The 12,114-nt window shown below is 40.8% G+C and overlaps 1 long non-coding RNA gene across 6 annotated transcripts in view; it reads left to right on the top strand.

Moving 5' to 3' along the window:
• The window catches only part of LOC109549529 (uncharacterized), a 52,050-nt gene that overhangs the window by 16,469 nt on the left and 23,467 nt on the right, over positions 1-12,114 (top strand). For 5 of the 6 annotated variants that reach the window (XR_012332343.1, XR_012332344.1, XR_012332342.1 and 2 more), the window contains exons 3-4: positions 5,006-5,100; positions 5,724-6,328. This is a non-coding gene — a long non-coding RNA (uncharacterized lncRNA). Of the gene's footprint in view, positions 1-5,005; positions 5,101-5,723; positions 6,329-12,114 lie in introns of those variants that run through there. The other variant, XR_012332340.1, reaches the window with a different exon arrangement.

The raw sequence follows: 12,114 nt of genomic DNA, 5'->3' as shown, positions 1-12,114 counted from the left end.
ACAGGACAGTCCCTGCTGTGCCTCGAGGACAGCCCTTGCCCTGCCCCGATGGGAGGACTGTTGTTTAATTGCTGGCCTTTACAGCCACGTTGCATGCGTAACCGTCATCTTCAGGGGACCAAAGTACCTCTGCTGAGTTTATCATAGTGCAAGAGTGTCTCAGCTTCACAAACTGTGATGGGGCAACCTAAATTAAGCTTTTTTTTTTTTTTTTTTTTTTTTGCGGTACGCGGGCCTCTCACTGTTGTGGCCTCTCCCGTTGCAGAGCACAGGCTCCAGACGCGCAGGCTCAGCGGCCATGGCTCATGGGCCCAGCCGCTCCGCTGGTGGATCTGGTGGATCACAGAGGGGCTCCTTGAAGAGCAGACTGATGCAGGAGTAGGTGTTACCCAGCCAAGGAGGTGGCTGAGGGAGATAAGAGAACAGAAAGCGGTCCTACGGCTGGTGTGAGTGATCCACGGAGCGCGATGGCTAAACCAAGGATTTTAGAAATAATCTTAAGGACAACAGGAAAGGGAGGAAACCAGACCACAGTGGGTGTGGATTGAGAGCAACAGAGAGCCTGGAGTCCACATGGTTCAGCTTAGAGTCCCTCGCCTCCCATTACCAGATAATGTTAAGAATGCACAAATATTTAATTTCCTAAAAGACTGAAGGAAGAGAAACCAGCGCTCTTCTTCAGTTCAGACAATTTCTGTCTGCTAAATAGCTGCTGCATTCTAGGGCATGTGATACCTGTACTAGGCGCCATTCAGACTCAAGGAGCAAGTAACTATGTCCTGGTGTCTGCTTACCCATTACATTCAGAGCAGTGCTTATGAGCACCTCACTGACAGCAATCTGATGGAAAGACAGGACAAAACAAAATGCAACAGCTGGGCCCGTCTGCAAACAGCTATTAGGCAGACTGCTTAACATTTTAACAAAGAACCAAGTTGATCTCGGGATTACCTCCAAGAGTAAGAGAATTTGGGAGTTTTATTTTTTTTTAAATATTAAGAACAAATTTCAATTTTATGCCACCAAATTACTTTTTGCTTAAAAATATGAGTGCAGGGCTTCCCTGGTGGCGCAGTGGTTGAGAGTCCGCCTGCCGATGCAGGGGACGTGGGTTCGTGCCCCGGTCCGGGAGGATCCCACGTGCCGCGGAGCGGCTGGGCCCATGAGCCATGGCCGCTGAGCCTGCACGTCCGGAGCCTGTGCTCCTCAACGGGAGAGGCCACAACAGTGAGAGGCCCGCGTACCGCAAAAAAAAAAAAAAAAAAAAAAAAGGAGCAGGTAGCAAATTGACTCCAGAAATGAAACTGTTTTCATCACAAGGAGACATTTTCAATGTGATTTGACAGTTTTCCATCAGCACGGATCAAAGAACATCAACCAGTGGACTAGGCCCTGGAAATATTTATGACTGTCCAGTTTGCTTTCTTTTTTAAAAAAGACAAACTATTCACAGTATTAAAAGCATTTGTATAACTTTCTTCTAACACACTATGCACATATTTTCATATCTCAACATGGAAAGGATTCTGGTTGTATTTGAAAGGTTCGAGGGTATGTAACAAGCCTCACCGTTCACATATGATTTCACTGATACATTCATGCAACACATGTTGAGTGACTGTGCCAGACTGAGGACACAATGTCCTGCTCTTATGGAGCTCACAGCCTGGGAAATCCAAATGGAATGATTAATGGTTTTAGAAAGTGTTTCTTTTGCTTGGCCGTTCTTCTCACTACTACCTCTAATTAAAAATTTAACGTTCTATTTTATAACGATTTCCAAATATCCCTTTTTACTATTAGAATTGTGTGAAAACACTCTTTTTCTGGGTACCTGTCATTCAGTGTTATGCCGTAATGGCTGACATCATGAACTTATCAAGAGTTTCACTGCCATGATTCACTCTAGTTGATGCCTTATGTTCAAAAGGAAAGAAAGGAAAGGAAAGAGAGAGAGGGAAGGAGGGAGGGAGGGAGGAAGGAAGGAAGGAAGAAGGAAGGAAGGAAGGGGATGCTAATGAGCATTGCTACCCGTGAAGCTCTTTACGGATAATGTATGATAAGAAAAGAAAAAAATTGAAACAAAAAATTGGGGGAGCAGAAATCTGGGAGCACAGAAAAAAGTAAACTAGAACTAGAATTGTGCAACAAATTAGAATTATTATTTTTTATTTTATTTTATTTTATTTTGCGGTATGGGGGCCTCTCACTGCTGCGGCCTCTCCCGTTGCGGAGCACAGGCTCCGGACGCGCAGGCTCAGCGGCCATGGCTCACGGGCCCAGCCGCTCCATGGCATGTGGGATCTTCCCAGACCGGGGCACGAACCCATGTCCTCTGCATCGGCAGGCGGACTCTCAACCACTGTGCCACCAGAGAAGCCCTAGAATTATTTTTAACCAAACTTGAGAAAACAGGAGGTTAATAATCCGTGAATGCAATCTAAGGAAAATCCTCAATTGCTTAAGCTAAGGATTGAGAAAATCTTAAATCAGATGTGTTAGCAAGAGCAAATAAATTATTACAATGCTTTAATTCAACATTAAATAAAATTTCAATCACCAGTTCCTCTTGTGAAGTCTACCAAGCGACTTGAACTGTGTCTCTTGCCTAGAAATAGGTCAGTTAAAAAAATGATTGCAAAGGAGTATATGATGATGTCTGATTTCATGAGTCATTTAATGCTTAATAAGAAAAGCAAATCAATCAAGGGGGAAAATATCAATAGTTCAAATCTGTTGCATCTGAGGTTTTAAATTTTATTTTGCTTCTTTAATTTTGAAATCTCAGCATTAGAAATCAGAATTTTTCATTACCTTTCTCTTTTCTTGTCTCAAGTGACCGTTTATTGAATTCATTGTATTATATATGGAAATTTTAAAATGCAGATTGTTTTACTTCAAAGGTTTTTAAAAATGTTGATTGCACAGAGAGAAGGTGCTGGGAATAAGAATTCACACCTGCATACAAGCAGGCATTTAAAACAACTGTCCATCATTTAAAATCTGCATTCTCATGCTTTAGCATCAGTGAGTTAAAAGAGGAACTTTACCACTTAGAGTTTCCATCAACCTGCATTTACTGATCCCCTGCAGTATGAACCCTGTGGTTTCAGAGCAGCACAACCTCACCCAACCATGTGCAGCAGCTCCAGACTAGTCCCCCGTCTTCATTTAGACCTACCGTCTACCACCCAGCTCAAACCAAGGGGGGAGAGGGGGTGGGAGGAATTGGGAGATTGGGATTGACATATACACTACTATGTATAAAATAGATAACTAATGAGAACCTACTGTATAGCACAGGGAGCTCTACTCAGTGCTCTGTGGTGACCTCAATGGGAAGGAAATCCAAAAAAGAGGGGATAGATGTATACGTTTAGCTGATTCACTTTACTGTACAGCAGAAACTAACACAACATTGTATAGCAACTATACTCCAATACGAATTTTAAAAAACTCCTTGGGGGGCTTCCCTGGTGGCGCAGTGGTTGGGAGTCTGCCTGCTAATGCAGGGGACACGGGTTCGAGCCCTGGTCTGGGAGGATCCCACATGCCGCAGAGCAACTAGGCCCGTGAGCCACAACTACTGAGCCCGCGCGTTTGGAGCCTGTGCTCCGCAACAGGAGAGGCCGCGATAGTGAGAGGTCTGCGCACCGAGATGAAGAGTGGCCCCCTCTTGCCACAAGTAGAGAAAGCCCTCGCACAGAAACGAAGACCCAACACAGCAAAAATAAATAAATTAAATTTAAAAAAAACAAAAAAACTCATTGGGTAGTAAAGTTCCTTCTCATTTCTACAAATTCGAAGAATAGCTGTTTCAAAGCATAAAGTACAAGAAAATGAAAGATTGAAGGACTGAATGCTAGAGTTTTGCAGGCGGGGTTTCAGCAGAGCGCACAGCCTCATCCCCCAGGAGGGCAGTAGGGATGCTACGCAAGGACCACTGTGTGTTCCCCAAACTCCTCCCGGTTCTTCCGGAAGCACAGCCTTAGTGCGTTTCCCAGACCCTCGTACAGGGGTCACGTGACTGCGTTCTGGCCAGTGGAAATTACGTACACCACTTGCAGGCCTGGCCCCTGATCATCAGCGTACACAGTCCTCCAAGTTCTGTCTTTTCCTCTGCCCGTCGTCAGATGAACAGAATTCAGGGGAAGACAAGGTCAACGGGCTGGAAGAGTCCCTCTGAGGGCATGTGTGGAAGAGTCCCCCGCTTCTTCCTACTGCCCTCGTACTGGACTGTGACCAAGCAAGAACTTAGCCTCCACTGCATTACACCCCCGAAGCTTGGGGTTGTCATAGAAGTTATTACACGATAAATAACACAGGTGTAAAGCGAGATGGTGGCCAGGAGAATAAGAAAGCAAGTATCCTTGAGTTACAGTTGGCCGCTCATGCCACATTGCTCTGTGTGGACATGAAAATAGCAAAATCAGAACCACAGACAGGGGACTTCCCTGGTGGTTCTGCGGTTAGGACTCCACGCTTTCACTGCTCGGGGGTCCAGGTTGGATCCCCGGTCAGGGAACTAGATCCCGCGTGCCGCAACTAAGACCCGGCACAGCCAAATATATAAATACTAAAAAAAAAAAAAAAAAAAAAAACCCACACAACATAAACAAAAAGTTACTAAGCCAATATATTAAGGTTCAGCTACAGTTGAATACCTTGGCGATCATCCGTTTTTTTCTTCTAAGGTCTACATGTCTGTGTCACCTTTCCCAGACATGTAGCTGCTGCCTTCCCCTTGGGAACCAATTGTTCACATGTCCCCTCCACATATCCCCTATGATTATGTAGCTTCACTATCCTGCATTCCTTTCCCAAGTTGTTAAAATTATTTTCTGTTTTTCATAAATTGTTGATAGCCACATCTTTGACATTAATGAATCTGTAAGGGGAGGAAGGTAAGCTCAATTATTTCAGCATAAAAATAAAAGCCAGTTTTTAAAAAATTGTAATTTTGTTCTTGTTTAATATTTTCTTTTGTGGTTTTTTTCCCTACCAGATATTGCAGTATGCTATAATGGTCTGGTAATCAAAACCAGAATAATGATGATGCCACAATAGACCAATGGATTGAAATAGAAGACCTCAAAGCATGTAAGAAGCATAATAGAATACCCAGAAGTATATATAAATGCCACTCTTTTCCTCGGAGATTTTTTTTTTTTTTTGGCCATGCCACGTGCCTTGCAGCATCTTTCCCGACTAGGGGTTGAACCTGGGCCACTGCAGTGAAAGCCCGGAATCCTAACGACTAGCCCAGGGAAGTCCCTATAAATGCCACTCTTGTGTGTACTTTTTTTTTTTTTTTTTTTTGCGGTACGCGGGCCTCTCCCTGTTGTGGCCTCTCCCGTTGCGGAGCACAGGCTCCGAATGCACAGGCCCAGCGGCCATGGCTCACGGGCCCAGCCGCTCCGCGGCATGTGGGATCTTCCCGGACCGGGGCACGAACCCGTGTCCCCTGCATCGGCAGACGGACTGTCAACCACTGCGCCACCAGGGAAGCCCTCTATATTCTTTTTTAAAATAACACAGTGTAACAGCAAAGCCACCAGAATGGCTTCCAATCTTTCCCGCCTCCTAGTTCACCCCCCACCATGTAATCCCCTCTTACTTTGTAGCAGGGTTGGTCTGTGTGGCCCTAGAACAGCAGGCGGGATGGCAGGTCCTCGGGATTTAGCTCACACTCCTCTTTTGGCTCCCTCGTTATGGGAAAGTAGGTCGTCTCGCGAGAGGACACTCAGGCAGCTCTGGAGGGGCCCCTGTGACGAGGAACTGAGACCCACAGCCAGCAAGAACCCAGGCCTAACAATGAACAGGTAAGTGAGCTTGGAAGGCAGTTCAAGTGGCAGTTGAGCCAGTACCCAAGCGTACCATCCAGAGTCCTAAATCTCAGGAACCGTGCGAGACAACGAATGTTTGTTGCTTTGTGCTACTCTGACAAGTTTTGGGGTAATTTGTTACACATTAGATAATTAAACCACATAGCACATAAAATAAAATCAATAAAACTAATATGGTAAAAACTAATAAAGTAAAGTACACGATTTGACAAGTTTTGACACTTCTGTTTCATCTTGTCTTCCTCAAAATTAATTCCTTTGAGTAAAACATGTGATTACCAGTGTAACTAAAGGATTATTTTCCATTTTATTAAACTCATTAAACAGTATTGCAGTGTATTTGCTTCTATTTAAAAACATGATATGACTCTGGGAAAAAAGCTACATCAAATTAGCCTAAAAACTATTATTTCTTTCTATCAATGTGTAAAAACATGATGATTGCTTAATAGAAGTTCCTATGAGGTGGACTGACTTAAACATATATTTAAGCATAACATTCTAAACAAACAAGTTCTTTTGAAGTCCTTGAAGATAGTTTTCTTTCTTGTGAACATCCCCCTTTAAACTCCTAAGATTGTTTGCAATCTCTGTCATTATTCTTGATAGAGTTATACTTCAACAGAGTAACTGAATGCTAACAGTTCTGAACTAGCGAAGCTCCAAATAAAGAAGCTTTATTATGTGTGAGGGTGCTGGAAAGACTAAAACCCCAAGTTCTGAGTCAAGGCGATCATTCTGAGCAGCCTGTGTCTCTGCCAGGGATACAGCACCAGCGTTCTCCATGCTTCACTGAGGTTGGAATCCAGATATTGGTACTGAATTGTCTCAATCTGGTCACAGTGGTCGTTTTACTTTCCCACTCATTTTCCCTCAATGAGAATGACTGGGGATAATTGATTTTTCCATGTAGAAAAAGAATGAAAGTGAATCTCTGTTTCACAATATTAAAAACAAAAACAGAAACCCGAGTGAATCAAGGGCTTATGTGTGAAAGGCAGAACCTTAAGCATTTTGGAAGCAGATGGAGAGATTATCCTTAGGACCTTGGAAGAATTTCTTCATTAAAATACAAAAACCGCAAATCGCGAAGGAAAAGATTAGAAAATTTGACTACATTGTGAACTTCTCTCTCTCTCTCTCTCTCTTTCTCTTAAGTATCATATTATGAAGAAGAATTTTTAGGGAGAATAATGTGACTTAATGAGCTTCATTATTTTGGCAATTCTGGTGCAAATCGTAGTAATACAGAGTCAGAGATCTGGCTCCAAGATCACTTTTTTTGTGTGTGTGATTCTTGGTTTTGATGCCTGTCATAGCCTTAATTTTCTCTTTCATATTTTTCTTATATCCTGAATTTTCTCAATTATTGTTTTCTTTTTGTACTTTAGTATCTTTGTAAATTACATCAAAACTAAGGGGGTAGGTAATAAATAAGTTGAACAAAACATTAGATTCGGTTTATGCTGCCAACAGATAAGTATTTCTAACCCGAGCCTTCAAAACATTATAAAAATTTTATAGTAAACAAGGGAGGGGCTTCCCTGGTGGTGCAGTGGGTAAGAATCCGCCTGCCAATGCAGGGGACATGGGTTCGAGCCCTGGTCCAGGAAGATCCCACATGCCACGGAGCAACTGAGCCCGCACGCCACAACTACTGAGCCTGTGCTCTAGGACCTCTGTGCCACAACTACTGAAGCCTGCACACCTAGCATCCCTGCTCCGCAACAAGAGAAGCCACCGCAGTGAGAAGCCTGTGCACTGCAACGAAGAGTAGCCCCACTCGCCACAACTAGAGAAAGCCCGTGCACAGCAACGGAGGCCCAGTGCAGCCAGAAATAAACAAACAAATAAATAAACAAATATTTAGAAAATGGATAATTTATGGAGCATTTCTGGCAATACTGAATGCAACTACAGGTAAATCTTCTCCAACTAACTCAGTTTTGGAATGTCTAAACATCCTATAATCACAGAGACACAACACCATACCTATCAGTAATAGATAATTCTAGTTGTCTAAAGATTCAATTTGTCAAATCATCTCGTTAATTTTTATCAGGTTGGGTCTTGCATTGCATTTGCTAAATTGGGAGAATAACAGACTCAGACTCTACCTGCAGTTCATGTAAGCTCTCTCAGAATACAAAGGAGCATGGGGCCCCACTTTTGTTCCTCCCAATTCAATCCTGTTATGCGATGCAGAAGTTACAAAGCTTTCATCAGCAATTACTGACTACTCTTTTTTAATTAATTTTTATTGGAGTATGGTTGCTTTATAATGCTGTGTTAGCCTCCACTGCACAACAAAATGTATCAGATATCATACATATACAGATATCCGCTCCCTTTTGGACTTCCCTCCCATTTAGGTTACCACAGTGCACTAGGTGAGTTCCCTGTGCTATACAGCATGTTCCCATCAGTTGTCCATTTTATACATTGTATCAATAATGTATATGTGTCAATCCCAGTCTCCCAATTGCTTCCACCCCACCCCTTTCCCCCTTGGTATCCATACATTTCTTCTCTGCGTCTGTGTCTCTATTTCTTTTTTGCAACTAAGATCATCTGTGCCATTTTTCTAGATTCCACATGTATGCAATAATATATGATATTTGCTTTTCTCTTTCTGACTTCACTCTGTATGACACTCTCTAGGTCCATCCATGTCTCTACAAATGACCCAATTTCATTCCTTTTTATGGCTGAGTAATATTCCATTGTATATGTATACCACATCTTCTTTATCCATTCCTCTGTCAATGGCCATTTAGGTTGTTTCCATCTCCGGGCTATTGTAAATAGAGCTGCAATGAACATTGTGGTACGTGACTCATTTTTGAATTACGGTTTTCTCAGGGTATATGCCCAGTAGTGGGATTGCTGGGTCATATGGTAGTTCTGTTTGTAGTTTTTTAAGGAACCTCCATACTGTTCTCCACAGTGGCTGTATCAATTTACATTCCCACCAACAGTGCCAGAGTGTTCCCTTTTCTCCACACCCTCTCCAGCATTTATTGTTTCTAGATTTTTTGATGATGGCCATTCCGACTGGTGTGAGATGATATCTCATTGTAGTTTTGATTTGCATTTCTCTAATGATTAATGATGTTGAGCATTCTTTCATGTGTTTGTTGGCAGTCTGTATATCTTCTTTGGAGAAATGTCTATTTAGGTCTTCTGCTCATTATTGGATTGGGTTGTTTGGTTTTTTTGTTATTGAGCTGCATGAGCTGGTTATGAATTTTGGAGATTAATCCTTTGTCAGTTGCTTCATTTGCAAATATTTTCTCACATTCTGAGGGTTGTCTTTTGGTCTTGTTTATGGTTTCCTTTGCTGTGCAAAAGCTTTGAAGTTTCATTAGGTCCCATTTGTTTATTTTTGTTTTTATTTCCATTTGTCTAGGAGTTGGGTCAAAAAGAATTTTGCTGTGATTTATGTCATAGAGTGTTCTGCCTATGTTTTCCTTTAAGAGTTTGATAGTTTCTGGCCTTACATTTAGGTCTTTAATCCATTTTGAGCTTATTTTTGTGTATGGTGTTAGGAAGTGATCTAATCTTATACTTTTTCATGTACCTGTCCAGTTTTCCCAGCACCACTTATTGAAGAGGCTGTCCTTTCTCCACTGTGCATTCCTGCCTCCTTTATCAAAGATAAGGTGACCATATGTGCGTAGGTTTATCTCTGGCTTTCTATCCTGTTCCATTGATCTATGTTTCTGTTTTTGTGCCAGTACCATACTGTCTTGATTACTGTAGCTTTGTAGTATAGTCTGAAGTCAGGGAGCCTGATTCCTCCAGCTCCGTTTTTCTCTCTCAAGATTGCTTTGGCTATTCAGGGTCTTTTGTGTTTCCATACAAATTGTAAAAATTTTTGTTCTAATTCTGTGAAAACTGCCCTTGGTAATTTGAGAGGGATTGCATTGAATCTTTAGATTGCTTTGGGTAGTATAGTCATTTTCACAATATTGATTCTTCCAATCCAAGAATATGCTATATCTCTTCATCTGTTTATGTCATCTTTGATTTCTTTCATCAGTGTTTTATAGTTTTCTGAGTACAGATCTTTTCCCTCCTTAGGTAGGTTTACTCCTAGATATTTTATTCTTTTTGTTGCAGTGGTAAATGGGAGTGTTTCCTTAATTTCTCTTTCTGCCCTTTCATTGTTAGTATATAGGAATGCAAGAGATGTCTGCATATTAATTTTGTATCCTGCAACTTTACCAAATTCATTAATTAGCTCTAGTAGTTTTCTGGTGGCATCTTTAGGATTTTCTGTGTATAATATCATGTCATCTGCAAACAGTGACAGTTTTACTTCTTCTTTTCCGGTTTGGATTCCTTTTCTTTCTCTGATTGCCGTGGCTAGGACTTCCAAAACTATGTTGAATAATAGTGGCGAGAGTGGACACCCTTGTCTTATTCCTTATGTTAGAGGAAATGCTTTCACTTTTTCACAATTGAGAATAATGTTTGCTGTGGGTTTGTCATATATGGCCTTTATTATGCTGAGGTAGGTTCCCTCTGTGCCCACTTTCTGGAGAGTTTTTATCACAAATTGGTGTTGAATTTTGTCGAAAGCTTTTTCTGCATTTATTGAGATGATCATATGGTTTTTATTGTTTAATTTATTAATGTGGTGTATCACATTGATTGATTTGCCTATATTGAAGAACCCTTGCATCCCTGGAATAAATCCCACTTGATCACGGTGTATGATCCTTTTAATGTGTTGTTGCATTCTGTTTGCTAGTATTTTGTTGAGGATTTTTGCATCTATGTTCATCAGTGATATTGGCCTGTAATTTTCTCTTTTTGTGATATCTTTGTCTGGTTTTGGTATCAGGGTGATGGTAGCCTCGTAGAATGAGTTTGGCAGTGTTCCACCCTCTGCGATAGTTTGGAAGAGTTTGAGAACAATAGGTGTTAACTCTTCTCTAAATGTTTGATAGAATTCACCTCTGAAGCCATCAGGTCCTGGACTTTTGTTTGTTGGAAGATTTTTAATCACAGTTTCAATTTCATTACTTGTGACTGGTCTGTTCATATTTTCTATTTCTTCTTGGTTCAGTCTTGGAAGGTTGTACTTTTCTAAGAATTTGTCCATTTCATCCAGGATGTCCATTTTATTGGCATATCGTTGCTTGTAGTACTCTTTTATGATCCTTGGTATTTCTATGGTGTCATTTGTAACTTCTCCTTTTTCATTTCTAATTTTACTGATTTGTAGCCTCTCCTTTTTTTCTTGATGAATCTGGCGAAAGCTTTATCAATTTTGTTTATCTTCTCAAAGAACCAGCTTTTAGTTTTATTGACCTTTGCTATTGTTTTCTTTGTTTCTATTTCATTTACTTCTGCTCTGATATTTATGATTTCTTTCCTTCTACTAACTTTGGGTTTTGTTTGTTCTTTCTCTAGGAGTAAGGTTAGGTTGTTTATTTGAGACTTTTCTTGTTTCTTGAGGTAGGATTGTATTGCTGTAAACTTCCCTCTTAGAACTGCTTGAGTCATCATGTTTTTGTTGTCATTTGTTTCTAGGTACTTTTTGATTTCCTCTTTAATTTCTTCAGTGATCTCTTGGTTATTTAGTAGCATATTATTTAGCCTCCATGTGTTTGTATAATTACTACTTTTATTGTCATCCCCATGTGGGAGTTCTGAAAGACTGTTTGAAATTCATTCAAGTAACAGAGGATAGTACACAGTGCAGCCTTCTGTATTAAACAAAGAATAGGAGAAAAATATTCACTCCTATCAAAGGTGCAAAGCAATAGAGAATCAACACAAATAAAACAGGCGCCAGCCAGAAAGCCTGTAGGAAACCATGGAAGGAAGATCAAAATCAGGTTCTTTAGAGGTGAATGGTATCAAGAAAATACAATGATATTTGCAACAGAATTTTTTTAAAAGAAAGATAAGCTGGAATAGCCTATTAGCCAGACACTTCTTCACAAACTAAGTTCTAGATAGTGGTTCTGTTTGTAAGGACTCCAGCAGTACCGTATACAGCACTGAGCAGGAGAGTTCCACAAAAATGCTTGCCACTCTCACATTCAGGCCAACAACCTCATTCACTGAAAAACCATGAATATCTCATATTTTTTTCTCATAAAAATACAGATGAGATAGATTATAGCTGAAGGTATATTAGAAAAATTCCAGATTGCTTTTTCTTTAGCTTTTTATTTTTATTGTTCTCCTTGGCTCTTCAATTTTAGTGTTAATTTATTGAATTATGGTCAGAAAATCTGTACCTTTTATTTTT

Source organism: Tursiops truncatus, chromosome 6 (genome assembly GCF_011762595.2).
Source record: "Tursiops truncatus isolate mTurTru1 chromosome 6, mTurTru1.mat.Y, whole genome shotgun sequence".
In the NCBI taxonomy this organism is placed as follows: domain Eukaryota; kingdom Metazoa; phylum Chordata; class Mammalia; order Artiodactyla; family Delphinidae; genus Tursiops; species Tursiops truncatus.
The sequence above is the reverse complement of the archived record's forward strand: the minus strand, read 5'-3'. Positions and strand labels throughout refer to the sequence as shown.